General features: G+C 42.7%; 1 protein-coding gene across 7 annotated transcripts in view; it reads left to right on the top strand.

The window, feature by feature from the left end:
* The window catches only part of LOC140190844 (coiled-coil domain-containing protein 60-like), an 88,154-nt gene that overhangs the window by 12,292 nt on the left and 57,959 nt on the right, over window positions 1-17,903 (top strand). The gene's annotated exons all lie outside the window — the stretch shown is intronic.

The raw sequence follows: 17,903 nt of genomic DNA, 5'->3' as shown, positions 1-17,903 counted from the left end.
CCTTCACCTTAGCCACCTCCAGTCCTTCCACATCTACATTTGTCAGCATAACCTTCTATAGAATTCTCTTTCATTCTTTATCTAGTTTTTTCCTCAAATACATCCATAAAAATGACCCCAGTCAGTTCAGATTAGCAACACCATCTCCTCCACGATCTTCATCAACAGAGGCACAACACAAGGTTGTGTGCTTAGCTTCCTGCTCTACTCACTTTACACACGACAATATGGCTAAACATAGCTCCAATGCAATATTTAAGTTTGATGATGGCACCACTGTCAAGGGCTGAATCAAAGGTGGTGATGAACCAGCATACAGGAGGGAAACTGAAAATCTGACTGAGTGGTGCCATAACAACAACCTCTTACTTAATGCCAAAAAGATCGAGTTTATCATTGACTTCAGGAGGAGGAACCTGTAGGTCCATGAGCCATTCCCCATTGGGGGTCAAAGGTGGAGGGGTCAGCAACTTTAGCTTCCTAGGTGTTATCATTTCTGAGGACCTGTCCTGGTCCCAGCACATAAGAGCAATTATGAAGAAAGTACAGCAGTGCCTCTACTTCCTTTTGGGTGAGCAAAGTTTCGACATGACGTCCAAGACTTTGATAAATTTCTGTAGCTGGTGGAGAGAATTTGCCTGGCTGCATCACAGCCTCATGTGGAAACACCAATACCCTTGAATGGAAAATCCTACAAAAAGTAGTGGATATGACCCAATCCATCACAAGTAAAGCCATTGAGCATGGAGTGTTGTCATAAGAAAGCAGCGTCCATTATCAAGGACCCCCACCACCCAAGTCATGCTCTCTTCTCATTGTTTCCATCAGGAAGAAGGTACAAGAGCCTCAAGACTCGCAGCACCAGGTTCAGGAACAGTTATTACCCCTTAATCATCAGCCTCTTGAACCAAAGGGGATTCAACTTCACTCGCCCCATCACTCAACTGTTCCCACAACCTATGGACTCATTTTCAAGGACTCTTCAACTCATGTTCTTGATATTCATTGCTTATTTATGTATTGTTATTATTTCTTTTCTTTGTATTTGCACAGTTTGTTGTCTTTAGGTGTGGTCTGTCATTGATTCCACTATGATTATTGGATTTATTGAGTTGTATCTGCAAGAACATGAATCTCAGGGTTGTATATAGTGATATATATGTCCTTCGATAGTAAATTTACTTTGAAATTTGAATAAGTTGTTCCAGTGACTCTTCATGCTGGTAAGTTTCACAATCTCCATATCCACTAAGCAAAGGTTTCAAAGATTAGATTAGATTATGAGGACACTCAGTCCTCGTTCATTGTCATTTAGCAATGCATGTATTAAGAAATGATACAATGTTCCTCCAGTATGATATCACAGAAACACAAGACAGGCCAAGACTAACACTGACAAAAACCACGTAATTATAACATATAGTTACAACAGTGCAAAGCAATCCTGTAACTTGATAAAGAGCAGACCATGGGCACGGTGAAAAAAGTCTCAAAGTCCCGATAGCCCATCATCTCACACAGACGGTAGAAGGAAGAAAAACTCTCCCTGCCATGAACCTCCAGCGCCGCAAACTTGCCGATGCAGCACCCTGGAAGCACCCGACCACAGCCCACTCTGAGTCAGTCCGAAAACTTCGAGCCTCCGACAAGCTCTCTGACACCAAGCACCATCTCTACTGAGCACTTCGATCCCATCCCTGGCCGCCAAGCAACAGGTAAAGCCGAGGACTCAAGGCCTTCCCCTCTGGAGATTCTGGATCGCACAGTAGCAGCGGCAGTGAAACAGGCATTTCAGAAGTTTCACCAAATGTTCCTCCATGCTTCTCACGTCCGTCTCCACCAAATCAGGATTGTGCACGGCATCCTACTTAACAAATAACAGATATTCATCACCAGAATGGCTGCTGCAAGCTACGTTGCACCACCATCTCCTCTTCTACATGGACTTATAGAAACATAGAAAATAGGTGCAGGAGTAGGCCATTTGGCCCTACGAGCCTGCACCGCCATTCAGTATGATCGTGGCTAATCATCCAACTCAGAGCCCTGTACCTGCCTTCTCTCCATACCCCCTGATCCCTTTAGCCACAAGGGCCATATCTAACTCCCTCTTAACTATAGCCAATGAACTGGCCTCAACTGTTTCCTGTGGCAGAGAATTCCACAGATTCACCACTCTCTGTGTGAAGAAGTTTTTCCTCATCTCGGTCCTAAAAGGCTTCCCCTTTATCCTCAAACTGTGACCCCTTGTTCTCGACTTCTACATGAACATTTATTGCCTCCTCTCTATGAAAACTGTTCAGAATTTTAATTAACCTTGATGAATCATGTCTCAGTTTTCTGCTTACAAAAGAAAGGAAACACAGGTTGATCACTAGAGGTAGAACCTCAGTCTTTCATCAACCTTGCAAACCATATTTCCAACTGCACTCTTCTCCCCATTATCCCTGATACCTGGATGTCCCTTTTAATAATATTGTAGCCTGAACTATACACAGTGTTCCCATAATGATCTAACCATTCACGTGACTGGGGAAGGCACAAGCAATCCAATAACTTCAGCAGGTTGTTGAAGAGCAAGTTAGCTCTTCAGGAGAGTGGGTGTTGAAAAATAGGAGAGGAGATGAGAATTTTATTTGTTTTAGGTCAGGACTTAATATGTCCATTCATTGACGATGAAGAGGTTTGTCTGTCATCGCTTCAGCCTCTTAATTAATGACGCACATTAAGAAATGAATGTTAATTAAGATACTTTTCCAAAGTGCATTAACTGTAATCACTGAACTGTTTAAGCAAGATTGAATAAATCAGGAATTCATAAGAATTTAATAAATGGAAGATCAACTAGGACAGATTAACATATGGGGAATTTAGAAGTGGAAGTATTAATCAAGATTAAAGTATTTAACATACTTGATATGAAATTTCAATGGTCGTTTAGAAGGGTTGAGCAATTAATTGTTGGAATCTGCCATGAATGAATATAACACCATGTAGAGTACGAAGTGGACCTCTCAGCAATGGTCCCTTTTGTAATGAGGAAGAGAAGACCTGTGTGCGTGGTCTTTCTGGAGAACCAGATGTATTTTCTTTTGTTATAATGCATATTAGTTGACAGTGGAGTCGTAGAGATGTATAGCACAGAATCCGGCCCTTTGGCCTAACTCACCTAGGCCGATTAAGTTGTCTATCTAAACCAGTACCATTTACATGTGCTTGGCCCACATTCCTCTAAAGCTTTTCTTTCCATGTAGCTATCCAATGAGTAGATCTGCCACGGTTCTCAAAGATTAATTCTGCTTTCTGTTAGACTCTATATAGCTGAAATTTACCCACCAAACGTCCAATATTTTAGATCTCTTTCTCTCAGCATTGGCCTCTGCTGTAACGTCTCAAATGCCAAGGTGTTTCCCTTGTATTCCCGTGAACAGATTCATATGCTAGAGTTCTCTGGTTGTAGCTCTATTATATGACCATGACTTCTTCATCAGCTCTTCACCTCTTCCACTAAACACTTCCTAGCTTCTTACTTCATCTCCCTCTTCCCACAAACCCACCTTACCCCTGACCTGACTTCACCTATCACCTGCCAGATTGTACTCCTTCTCTCGCCCCAGCTGCTTATTCTGGTTTCTTTCCCCTCCCCCCCACTTCCTCTACAATCCTGATGAAGAGTCTCGGCCCAAAGCATAGGCTGTTTATTCCTCTCCATGGATGCATCTCCAGAATCTCTTGTTTATGAGAGGCCGGAACGCCCAGTTCTGGTACAGAAAGAAAGGAAGTTAGAGTTCCTAGTTCCTCCAAATTCGACAATGAATCTAAAAGGCCAGAATGTTAGCTTCTTCAAGTTTTAAAGACTAAATTTTATTTTGTTCAGCTTTAGGATGTGAGTAGTCTTAGCAGCTCCAGGCTTCCGGTGCTGAAATCAAAACACATGAAAAGAAAATAGCGGCTCCAAAAATTTGAGTGTATTTCTTGGATGTAATAGAATAGCACAACTGGAGTAAACCAACAGTCATTAGGTTATTGGACCTTAGGTGAAATTGAGTGGGTGTGGCACAAATGTGTAGGCAGAAGCATGCTGTCCGGTCCTGAGTTGGCCTTGGGAGGTCTGTGTCTGGGATTGGAACCAGGTCATTATTCTAGGGGAAGCTGATGATTGAGAACAAGGACCGGTTGTTCCTTATGTGGGGGAGAGAGGAGGGATTGGGAACCAGTCATCATGTGTAGAAAGGGATTATGGGCAGGTTATTGAGGTATAGAGGGGGAAATCAGGAGAGGTCAAAGACTGACCAGCATAGTGTGATCAAGGAGGTAGGTGGAGGTTGGGGTTTGTGTGGGAGTGGTCTTAATCTAAGGGTGGATGATCAAGGATGTAGACAAGTATTTTCACTTACCTTCAGGCCAGTTGGGCTATCCAGGGACAGGGTGCTGTGGTTCAAGGAATGCCAAATGACAAATACCGCAGTCTATTGTGGTTCTTGTCCCTCTCCCGCATGACTTCAGAAGGAACAAAGCACAGGCAATGATCTCAGATAACTCAAAACAGCAAATGCCCATCTAACATTCTGAGTGACTCTTGCAGCTCTGTCTGTCCCCCATTCAGCTGTTCAAGAGAAACACTTGCCACATGGGTCCAAGTGTGAACAGTATAGTGACTTTACTGCACAAGTTCTTAAAAAGCACTATATACAGTTTAGCTTCCAAGCAATTATTTGGTACCAAATAAATGTAAACCAACTCTCTGTGGTCTCTGTAGTGTGTTAAATTTAGATCAAATGTACCAGCGGAGGCCGATTGATTGTAGGGGAAGTGGGAAGGATTGGACACCGGAAGATTGCCTTGGTGGTGATGACTTTGTAACCACCCCTCAAGCATTAACATCACTACCATGACCCCCTACAACCTTTAACCTTCACCACTCATCATGTGCCCAGTTAAGCTGTTAAAATCATGTAACAAACCTATAAAGAAATTAAAGGAGCTCAAAGTTCAAAATTCAAAGTAAGTTTATTATTAAGTACATATATGTCACCATATACAATCCTGAGATTTATTTTCTTGCAGGCATACTCAATAAATCTAATTACCATAACAGAATCAATGACAGACCACACCAACAGGGCGGAAAACCAGTGTGCAAAAGACAACAATCTATGCAAATGCAAAAAAAAGGAAATGATAATAATAAATAAGCAATAAATATAGTGAACAGGAGTTGAAGAGTCCTTGAAAGTGTGTCTGTAGATTGTAGGAACAGTTCAGTGATGGGGCGAGTGAAGTTATCCCCTCTGGTTCAAGAGCCTGATAGTTGAGGGGTAGTAACTGTTCCTGGATCTGGTGGTGTGAGTCCTGAGGCTCCTGAATCTCTTTCTGATGGCAGCAGACAGAAGAAAGCATGATCTGGGTGGTGGGGGTCCTTAAGATGGATGCTGCTTTCCTGTGACAGGGCTCCATGTAGATGTGCTCAATGGAGGATTTTACCATATCGACTACTTTTTGTAGGACTTTCCATTTAAGAGCATTGGTGTCTCCATACCAGGCTGTGATGCAGCCAGTCAATATACTCTCCCACTACGTATCTGTTGAAGTGTGTCAAAGTTATAGATGTCACACTGAATCTTTGCAACCTGTGAAGAAGTAGAAGCACTGCTGTGCTTTCTTCATAATTGCACCTAAGTGCTTGGCCCAGGACAGGTACTCTGTAAGAGGAATTTAAAGTTGCTGACCCTCTCTACCTCTGATCCCCTGATGAGGTCTGGCTCATGGACGTCTAGTTTCCTCCTGCTGAAGTCAATAGTCAGCTCCTTGGTCTTGCTGATGTTGAGTAGGAGGTTGTTGCAGTGGCACCACTCAGCGAGGTTTTCAATCTCCGTCCTGTATGCTGATTCATCACCACCTTTGGTTTGGCTTACGACAGTGGTGAAGTAAAACTTAAAAGTGGCATTGGAGCTGGGTTTAGCCACGCAGTCGTAAGTGTAAGCTGAGTTGAGCAGGGGGCTGAGCACAGAGCCTTGTGGTACACTTGTGCTGATGGAGATTGTGGAGGAGACGTTGCTAATCTGAACCGACTGGGGTCAGCAAGTGAGGAAATTGAGGATCCAATTGCACAAGGAGGTATTGAGACCAAGGTATTGAAGCATATCGATTAGTTTTGAGGAGATGGTAGTATTGAATGCCTGGCGATAAAGGGCATCCTGGTGTATGCATCTTTGCTGCCCAGATGCTCCAGGGTTGAGTGAAGAATCAATGAAATGGCATCTGCTCTGACCTGTTGTGCCAGTAGGCAGACTGGAGCAGATCCAAGTCACTTCTCAGGCAGGGGTTGATTTGCTTCAGCACCAACCTGTCAAAACACTTCATCACTGTGGATATAAACTGAAAAGCTGTGATTTTAAAAAGTGGCTTCTCTTTGTGTTATTCGCAATCTCATGCAATAATCCTGCTCTGAAAAAGACCCTTTAAATAGCTGTTATGTTCAGGTTGTGAGGGAACAGGTGAAGGGAGGGTCCAGGTTGAGTTGTACACACTGCTTTGCTACCTAGAGTTCAATTAGGTGCTAATTCATGCATCTACAGCATGAGGCTACATGCTTTGCTTGTGTCCAGTCCTTATGTGACAGGCGTGAAATGCTACTTTAGTGAATTAAGTTCAAGGTCCACAAGATAATGAGCTCTATGAAAATGTTAGACCACACTTGGAGTGTTGTGTTAACTTCTGAACACCTCAGCATAGGAAGGATATGGAAACTAGAGAGAGTGCAGAGGAGATTTATCTGGGTGTTTCCTGGATTGGAGAGCATGTCTTATGAGGAAAAGTTGAGCAAGGTGGGGCTTTTTTCTTTGGAGTGAAGGGGGATGAGGGGTACTTGACAGAGATGTATAAGATGGTAAGAGGCATAGGTAGAGTGGACTCCAGAACCATTTTACCTCAGAACAGCAATGACTAATACAAGAGGGCATAATTTTAAAGTGTTTGGAGGAAGTATAGAGGTATGTCAGAAGTATTTTTTGACACAGAGAATAGTGCACTTCTAGTGGTTGTGGTAGAGGCAGGTACATTAGTGACATTTAGGGTAGAACACTGAGGCTGTCTACAAGAAGGGTCAGAGTCGTCTCTATTTCCTGAGGAGACTGAGGTCCTTTAACATCTGCCGGACGATGCTGAGGATGTTCTACGAGTCTGTGGTGGCCACTGCTATCATGTTTGCTGTTGTGTGCTGGGGCAGCAGGCTGAGGGTAGCAGACACCAACAGAATCAAGAAACTCATTCGTAAGGCCAGTGATGTTGCGGGGATGGAACTGGACTCTCTGACGGTGGTGTCTGAAAAGAGGATGCTGTCCAAGTTGCATGCCATCTTGGACAATGTCTCCCATCCACTACATAATGTACTGGTTGGGCACAAGAGTACATTCAGCCAGAGACTCATTCCACCGAGATGCAACACGGAGCGTCATAGGAAGTCATTCCTGCCTGTGGCCATCAAACTTTACAACTCCTCCCTTGGAGGGTCAGACACCCTGAGCCAATAGGCTGGTCCTGGACTTATTTCATAATTTACATATTACTATTTAACTATTTATGGTTCTATTATTATTTATTATTTATGGTGCAACTGTAACAAAAACCAATTTCCCCCTGGGATCAATAAAGTATGACTATGACTATTTAAGACACTTTTAGATAGGCACATGGATGAAATGAAATCAGAATCAGATTTAATATCACTGGCATATGTTGTAAAATTTATTGTTTTGTGGCAGCAGTAGATTGCAATACATCATAAAAACAGTGAATTACAGGAAATATATATAAAAGTTAAATTAAGTAATTAGTGCAAAAAAGTAGTGAGGCCGTGTTCATGGGTTCAATGTCCATTCAGAAATCTGATGGCAGAGGGGAAGAAGCTGTTCTTGAATCACTGAGAGTGTGCCTTCAGGCTCCTGTACCTCCTCCCTGATGGTAGCATTGAGAAAAGGGCATGCCCTGGGTCATGGGAGTCCTTAATGATGGATGCTGCCTTTTCGAGGCATCGCTATTTGAAAATGTTCTGGATGCTGGGGAGGCTAGTGCCCATGATGGACCTGACTGAGTTTACAACTTTCTGTAACTTATTTCGATCCAGTGCAGTAGCCCCCCCCCAACTCGCCCCCATCCCCATACCAGACAGTGATGCAGCCAGTTAGAACGTTCTCCGTGATACATCTGTAGAAATTTGCGAGTGTCTTTGGTGACATACCAAATCTCCTCAAACTCCTCATGAAGTATAGCCTCTGCCGTGCCTTCTGTGTAACTGCATCAATATGTTGGGCCCAGGATAGATCCTCAGAGATGTTGACACACAGGAACTTGAAGTAGCTCACACTTTCCATTTCTGATCCCGCAATGAGGATTTGTGTGTATTCCCTCATCTTACCCTTTCTAAAGTCCACAATCTATTCTTTGGCCCTACTGATGTTGAGTACAAGGCAGTTGCTGTGACACCACTCAACTAGCTGATATATCTCACTCCTGTATGTCCTCTTGTTATCATCTAGGAATTCTGCTGACAATGTTAGCAGAATTTACTGCTATCATCAGTAAATTTATAGATGGCAATTGAATTGTGCCTGGCCACACGGTCGTGAGTGTAGAGAGAGCAGGGCAGTAGCTTAAGCACACGTCCTTGAGTTGCGCCAGTGTTAATTATCAGTGAGGTGGAGGTGTTATTTCTGATCCGTACAGATTGTGGTCTTCTGCTGGTCCAGGATCCAGTTGCAGAGGGAGGTACAGAGGATCAGGTTTTGGAGCTTCTTGATCAGATCTGTAGGAATGATTGTGCTATATGCTGAGCTGTATTTAATAAATAGCAGTCTGCACTAAGTACTAGTAATTCCCAGGTGATTCAAGGCCACAGGAAGAGCCAGTGAGGTCACATCTGCTGTAGACCTATTGTGGAGATAGGCAAATTGCAGTGGGTCCAGGTCCTTACAGAGACAGGAGTTAATTCTAACCAAAACCTATTTCTGAAAGCACTTCATCACTGTCGATGGGAATGCTGCTGGGCGATTGTCGTTAAGGCACCTCAACTGCTCTTCTTGGGCACTGCTATCATTGTTGCCCATTTGAAGCAGGTGGGAACTTCCGAATGTAGCAATGAAAGATTGAAAATATCTTTGAACACACTCGCCAGTTGGTTGGCACAGGTTTTCAGAACCCTACCAGGTACTCCATCAGAGCCTGTCACCTTCTGAGGGCTCACCTTCTCGAACCTTCTTCACTATCTGACTATGTGGAGGGGGGGAGGGTTACTTTGATCTTAGGGTATGTTGAAGTGTTGGCACAACATTGTGAGTCGAAGGGCCCATTCTCTTCAATGTACACTTGTAGGTATTTTCAGCTGTCTACGTAAACACTGGCTGTAGCTCAGACTTCTCATCTAGATCAGGCAAACTTCTTAATTAAAATCTACATCAACAAAATGACAGTCATGTGCCCGAAAAATTGTCAAATTGAAGCGCTTAAAGAGCAAGGTAAGTGACAGCTGTTTGGTCATGGACTAGACTTCCTTCCATTGGTATTGATCTGTTTTTAAATACAAAGAGACTGAATTAATTTGTGACCCAAACCACTTGTCTCTCAAGCAGCTCCACACAGCTCTACACACACAACTGTTTTGGCTCCTTTCCCAGACTTTGTCCATTTTCTCCGTGAAGGTAATGGTTCACAATGCGCTGGCAGCCAGTTACTCCGCAGCCTTGCCATATATGATCTACTTCAATCACTTACCTGCATAGTGAAGAGCAATTTGTGACAGAAATGGTAGGTCCCCAGAGCTATATTTGTCATAAGGACAATTGAAAACAAAACTTGCAAAAAAAAAATAGTTTTTCTTTCTCTAGAACATGATGCATTTAGTGGGGAATGCTTGGGGAACTAGTTGGGTGTCAAACTTTATTAGTAAAGTTATCTGTCCTATCACGATATCTTTCAGTTCCACAGTTATTGTGATTATACTCACTGCAGTGTAAAACTTAGTGGGGAAGTCGGGGTATATTAAGAATTGCTCCTTTTATTTTGGTTCTTCCACGCATCTGACACAATGATGCAAGGCGGATCCTGACCACGTGCATAGACATCCACTGGCAGATTGACTGCAAGCTTCCATTCACACATACATTTGTTCGCTTTACGACGCCTTTTAATCTTTAGGCATTCTTGCTTCTGTCACTATGCAACGAATATTCTTACCCCATTCTTGTGCTTTGTCGTTCTCAAAAACACGTCGGTGCTCATGTGCTTGTACTTGATATAGATTTTGTTAGACAGATCTGTTCTTGTTTTGCTCTCAAGTCAGACACCGCACACTTGGTAAACTGTGGTTTTAGACCCAGATCCTTAAATAGTAAACTGAATAGACACTTAAATAACAAACTCCCTACTTTTAAACAAATTCTCCTTCCTCGGTGATTGCAGGAGCCATGTACCTACTTTCTATCTGTCTGTACCATATTTTGTGTTGGGCATTTATAAATGGTAATCTCTCACATGGGTTAAGGTGTGGTAGAAGCGAAAGAGTACGGTTACGTATTCATGCTCAGTTCAGTTTAGTCTAATTAGAGCCAGAGAGTGGGCTGGGGGCAATTTTCTTTTGTTTACCGTTAATTCCTCTATTACGCTACTTTAGTTTGACTGCTGAATTATGCTAATTGGGACATTAATTTCGCTATATTGATAGTTTTAGTTTTGTTAGTTTTTTTTATCGCTACAAGATTGTTCATCTTTGCTGGCTCTGCAATTAAGGATCGAACGTTCCTTTCTCGATTTGGAAATTTGTTACTTTGGAAGCGTGTCGGGCAGGTGGGGCTCATCAGCCTTCGACGGCGGCCCGCCTAGGAGAAGGAAAACTCAGATTTTAAACCTCCGCTGCCTTGCGGCCATACCCACCCGTGGGAAAGGCTTCGGGAGTAAACCCCGAGGAAGAAATCCAGAGCCAGGGTCCCTAAGGCAGTTTGATGTTGTTTACAACTTCACTCTGGCAACCCCTGCGACAACACTGGTGCCAAGCTGTATCGGCACTTGCCCTTCCCTTAGACTACATCAGTGACGTGCACGGGCAGCAGCCGGTTCTTCAAGCCTTCCCTCCCAGGCTTGCGCCCTGGAGAGGACACAGTCCACCAGAGGCGCAAGCCCACAATCCCCTGGGATCAACGGTTGCCTACAGTCAATCATACAGTACCAACCCCCATACTCAGGCTCTGAGCGGCTTTGGATAATTTTCAAGTAACCGCTACAGTGATGAAAAACAACAAGCACAATTTAAAGACCAAAGACCACTCCAATCCACTTAAAATTGATATTATAACTGCTGTAGGATGTTTGAGCGCTGAACCAGCAACTTCCACTGCTTTGGTTAGGACATGATTGCATTATCATTGTGTGTTTACAGACTCCTTTATGATTTATCATGTCAGATTTATGGGAGGCATGGAAGAAAATCACAAAGTGTGTGGCTTATTATAAGTTCCTCTACTTTCCATTAAGTTTTATTGTGCACTAAAATCAAACTATAATGCAACCAATAATCTGAACAGACCATTAAATAGAACACAAATTAGTTGGGCTGGATCTTCCCCAGCTGGGACCAGAACATATTTCCTGGCAGTATAGGAGTTTAGTGGCATTGTGCAAAATCATGTTTGGCTATTTCGATAGTAGGAGTATGTGGGTCTGTTGTAGCGTGGATGAAATCACTGCAGAGACAGAGTCACTGGTAGATACAAAGCAGCTTCCTTATTCGACACAACAAGGTACAGCAGGCATTGTACTGACAGAGACGCTTTCGGTAGAAAGGTCTGCTAGCCCAGTGTGGGCTCGATATTTATATGCTAAACACAAAGGCCATCGCTACTTAGAAGTTATAGACAATGCTTCCTTTTGAAGCTACATACAAACATCACACCTTAGGATTTCATCCTTTCCTTCTGACGCCAACATGTCTGGGTTGGTATCCACAGCCTTTAGGAATGTAAGGTAAGTCTACGATACATTTATTTGGCATTTCCCGTGCTAACATTGAAGAATTAATATTTATAATGTATAAGTGATACTGCCTTCGAAACTACAGCATCAGGTCAAACTACCAGAAGCATCTGGTATTCACACGTTTTAGGAAGCCCATTGTGGTGGACTCAATCCACAGTCCTTTGTCAAACAGTTAAAATAGAAGTCTGGTGGCCAAAGTCATTTAAGTGTTAACAAATCATCTACCCAGAAAGAAATCCACTCTAACAGGTCCAGTAGCAAACATTTATAATCCACTATTTGGTTATTTGGAAATAATGAGATGTTGGCATTTGACTCACTAGGTAGTTTCCAGATGAGAAGTCAGAATAAGAAGGTGGGGGGGGGGTGGATGATTAGGAAGAACTACAAGGTGGCAGGTGATGGGTGAAATGGGGAGGGGTTGAAATGGCATCCTAAATCATAAGGATGTATGGAGATATGATGAACTATAGAGTTAAGATACCATAATCAGAGGAAGTAAATCCGTGTATAAGAGTTGTTGGTGCAGTGCTGATTTATGCTCACAATCAAGTTCAGAACCAGTGCTGTTAGTTGCTTAGAAACCATTGTTATTCAATACTTTGCCTTGGCTACAAGAGGCCTTATAATTAGTTTCCCAGGTAACTCTATAACAACATATAAAACAGGCAAAAGGTTGAAAGAGTACAGGAAGAACACACACACAACACTGCAGTCAAATACAGACATTCTGAGTTGCTGTTAAATACTTTGTTGCCTACAAACAGAATTGTAGTTAGATGAGTTTAACAGCCTGGTCAAAGTATAAGATTAAGCAATAGACACAAAATGCTGGAGGAACTCAACAGGCCAGGCAGCATCCATGGAAAAGGGTAAACAGTTGACATTTCTGTCTGAGACCCTTCATCAGGACTGGAAATAAAAGATAAGGAGTCAGATGAAGAAGAGGCAGGGAGGGGAGGAAGAAGTACAAGTGGTGGTAGGTGATAGGTGAAATTGGGAGAGTGGGAGGGGGTGAGGTAAAGAGCTGGGAAGTTGATTGGTGAAAGAGGTAAGAGGGAGAAGGGAGAACCTGATAGGAGAGGGCAGAAGACCATGGAAGATAGGGAAAGTGGAGGAGCACCAGAGGGAGGTGTTGGGCAGTTAAGGAGATAAGATGAGAGAGGGAAGCTGGAATGGGGAATGGTGAAGGAGTGGATGGGACAACTACTGGAAGTTCGAGAAATTGATGTTCATGCCATCAGTTTGGAGGCTACCCAGATGGAATATAAGGTGTTGTCCCTCCAACCTGAGTGTGGTTTCATCACAGCAGTAGAGGAGGCCATGGACTGATATGTTGGAATGGGAATGGGAAGTAGAATTGAAATTGGTGGCTGCCAGGAAATCCCGCTTTTTGTGGCGGAAGGAGCATAGGTGCTCAGCGAAGCATCTCCCAATCTACGTCAGTCTCACCAACACACAGGAAGCCACACCAGGAGTACTGGATACAGTAAATGACTCCAACAGACACACAGGTGAAGTGTCACCTCAAATGGAAGGACTGTTTGGGACCCTGAATGGTAGTGAGGGAAGAGGTGTAGGGGCAGGTATGGCACTCGTGAAGATTTCGAATCAGTTCTCACATCGTTTTGGGAGGATTAGTAAGTGTTAGCAAAAGTAAGGATTAGCAAACACATTGAATGGCAAGGCCCAAGGAATTGTTAAAGAGCAAAGAGCAAAAAGGATTTCACCATTTTATATTTGGAAGCAATATACTGTGCAACTCATTTTTTAATTTAGCTATGTATAATTTTCCTATATTATGAAGCTCTCATTATGTAGCTTCTGTTGAGTACATAATTTAGCTTCCTGACTTCCGTTCATTTTTACTGAATATGATACAGTACCTGAGAATTGATGGGCATTACTTTACACGTATTCACCACAATACTTTCCCCCTCATTTATTACTTTCTCTCTACTTCAACCCATGGTTTAATGTTACTTTTGAAGCTTTTACAGTAATTGTATAATAATTTTTATGTTGCTAAATGTTTGCTTCTAATGTTAATGGATTCATGAAGTACTTTTCTGTAGTGTTCCGAGTTCAATCTATTGCCAGATTTAACAAGTGCTGTTGGATCCAAAGATAATATTATCCAGAAGCTTTTTTGGAAATCACTTACTTAATGGTATTTGTCCATGGCATGAAAAATGTTGGGAACCCCTGCTTTAGTGTCAATGTTGGAGTTGGATTTGGGGGAATGGTTTTGATTAACAACAGAGGCAGATGTTCCACTGTTGCGTTTAACAAAAGCTCTGTGCCTCCAGTTTGATAACCACTTCATGTTACACCCACTTTATCGTGCAGGAAACACAGCAGGTTAAAACAGGTAAGATGCAGAGCATAAGTCAAGAGCAGCTGCCGCACTCTCCTCCGCACTGCAGACTAATGACGCTTCTCTCATTAGTTGACAGCCTTCTTCCCAGTCTCTGACCTCTTCATGGAATATTTATCTATCTCCAATAATGTCCTCCTCTACTTAGATCTCAGTCAAAACCAAAGGCCCACCCCTCGCTGAACTAGCACGTGCTTCACTACTACTACTGTCTCACCCTTCCTTCAAATATGCACCCTTTGACTACACCATCATTGAACGTATTTGTACAAGGAACGCAGTCACAAGAAGGCAACATCCATTATCATCGTCCCGTAGCATCCAAACCATGCTCTCTTCTCACTGCTGCCATCACGAAGAACCTACACTACTAGGTTCAGGAGCAGTTACTACCCTACAACCATCAGGCTCCCATACCAGTGTAGAGAACGACTCACCTCAACTCTGAATTGATTCTATAACTTACAGACTCACTTTCAATGACTCGACAGCTCATGTTCTCAGTTTTATTTATTCTTTTTCTGCATTGGTTGTTTGTCAGTATTTTTATGTGTAGTTTTTCATGAATTCTATTGTGTTTTTTTTCTGTAAATGGCTGTGTTAGGGTGTATTCTGGAGTTAGGGTATATAGCACCAGTGTCCAGTTGTCCAACATGAACGTGGATTATAGATGGGATTTAAAATGCAGCCCTGAACAGTAGTTTTCTTGGAGCTGTACACTGGAGTTGATCGCAAACCAGACAATGCTGAGTAACATTCATTCTGTGTGTTGAATGTGGGTGTGAAGAAGGCGGTGTGGGTGTGAAAATTATATGTCATTCAAAGGAAGCATTGGAGATGCATTGTAGCTGTAGAATTGTCCTGCTGTTACCCTTGATCTTTAACATTTAAAAATATCATGTAATATTAGGCCGGGAGGCCTCTTTCTCCAAGAGCATCTCAGCATGATGCCTGCTGCTCATTTTTGTTGAATAAAACACCTCTATATCCACCAGCTTCAGTGACTCTGGTGACTTTGTTCATGTTACAACAGCCTGCAAGAAAATGAATTTCAAGGCAACGTATAGCGACATGTACGCACCAGGATAATAAATTTCCTCTGACTCTCAATTTGGCCATCACCAGCCACCATGGATCTCTCCGTTCATTTCTCTCTGCTTGTACCCTTTTCTTCACTTATGGCCTTGTTTAGCTGTGGAAGATGAAAGCTTAGAAGGGAATCCTGAAGTCAATACTCATTTATTCAACTCTAGCGATTATGTTTCCAGTGCAGGCATCAGCTTTGTGTTGTATACACTGCTTCTATAATACATGTATCAAGGAAAGTAATTGACTGGATTTTCTCTTTCCATGTAAACAGTCAGCATTAATTAAGGCTTTGCTTTCACTGTGAATAGCATGTTAATTTTCTTAATAATGCTGTTGAGTCGCAAATGAAAGGTAGTGGCTCTATGCAAACAACTGCTCTATCAGAGCTCTGGTGGAACTAGATTTGCTGCAAGTAATTCGTCTTTTAGAAAATCATTGGGTAATATGTAATGGTATCAACACTTTGACATTTGCAGTTGTTATGGTGACTGATTAATAAGTAAGTATTGGATTACATTTGTGTTCTTTACGTATGCAAACAGGATGTTTGAATAATGCACCTTATCCCCTAATAGTGTTTGAAGCTGCTTTAATAAAAATACATACATTATTCAATGACAAATATTTACCCGGCAGTTGCAGCAGGTAGTTGAGATGGCAAATGGTACACTGTCTGTAATTGCAAAATGATTGTAGGTAGAAATATGAAAGTTGTATTAGAGTACTGTGCAAAGTCTCAGGTTATTTTACCTAAGAAAGGATATGACAGCATTGGAAGCAGTGCGAAGGAGATTCATCGGGGTAATTTCTGGAATGACAGAGCTGTTCCATCAAAAAAGGTTAAACAGGTTGGATTGGTATTTTTTGGAACTTAGTAGAATGAACTGCGATCTTACTGAAATATATAAGAACCCAAGGGGGAAATGACAGGATAAGTGGTGAACAAGAGGAATTCTGCAGATGCTGGAAATTCAAGCAACACACATCAAAGTTGCTGGTGAACGCAGCAGGCCAGGCAGCATCTCTAGGAAGCGGTACAGTCGACGTTTCAGGCCGAGACCCTCTCTGCAGAAGGTGGTGAATCTCTGCCCCAGAGAATTGTGAAAGGTTGCTCATTAGCAGTGTTTAAAACAGAGCTAGATACATTTTTTGAAAGGGCAAGGGATTGAGAGCTATGGAGGCATGGGATAGACTAGCTATGATCATAGTTAATGGTGAAGCAGGCTTTCAGGGCCAAGTGGAAGGCCTAATCCTTCCCCTATTTTCCTGTGTTTTCTGTTCCTTCTGTTCATTGTACATTGGACACATTGTTGAATTGCATTGACTATTGAACACAGTGTAACACTGGAGTTGTTCACACAGGGTCAGTTTCTAAAGTCTTTAAGAGTTGACAGATCTGTCTTTGGTCATGCTTCAGTTTTGGTAATAACTGTCCGTCTTTCTCTGCTGCTGGTGACTTTCCAGCCAATAGCCCAAAGCAGGATCCGAGGCTACGGCTGGATACCGAGCAGATCTGTTCGCGCCACCCCTAGAGTCCACGTTAAAACAGGAACGGATACCATGCCACATCGTTGCAATCCTGGTCAATATGCCTGGTCAAGAGCCGCTACTCAGTCCTGTCCTGGAGTACGATGCTTGTTTGTCTCTCAGACACACATGTTTTTCGTGACTTTAAGGAAGAGGATGACTCGCTCATGACCTCACAGCCAAACATCTTAGGTTTCAAGCCTTTTTTGCTTTAAAGGCCAGAGACAGCCCCGTCTCCCAGAACTTCTGTCCTCCATCTCCGATGTAAGCAGGTAGGAGACTAAGCAACATATAACTCTGATCAAGTTGACATTGTCTATCTATTCCTTCAAGGTGAATAAAGCTTTTGAAGGTGATGCCTCACTGGTTGTAATGTACTTGGCTGTGTGGGATTTGATTATCCTAGACCTGCTGGAAGTCTACCATGCATCTAGCAGGCAGCAAGGCAGGATCTATAAGGAGGGGCATCTACACGCTCAGCTACTAGTAGAAGAAGGAGAGGGATGAAATCAAAATTGGATGACCTATATTACTGTCATATTGCGGATTACAGGACCGTATCAAAGGTTGTCACTAATTAAGTCAAGTCTGAGCTGGGACAATAATTTACTTAGGTCAGTTCTTTCACAACAGTAGGATGTCTTGTTAGTTCAAAGAGTGAACATCTACATGCAGAAAAGAGTGGCAGGTATTTAGTCATCTTAGAACAGGGTTTGGGGGAAAAGCAATTGGGGAGGGATTTCACCATTAGATACAAGTGCTCCACACATCAGCGATCACTCACCTCTCCCTCTCTCCTCATTATACTGCCTACCTTCCCTCTCCAATCCCAGTCCTGATGCATGGTCTCAATACCAACAATTCCGCAGCTCATCCTGCCAAGATC

This window comes from Mobula birostris, chromosome 31 (assembly GCF_030028105.1).
Source record: "Mobula birostris isolate sMobBir1 chromosome 31, sMobBir1.hap1, whole genome shotgun sequence".
NCBI lineage: Eukaryota > Metazoa > Chordata > Chondrichthyes > Myliobatiformes > Myliobatidae > Mobula > Mobula birostris.
Note: the sequence above shows the minus strand (reverse complement) of the source record. Positions and strands in the feature narration are given on the sequence as shown.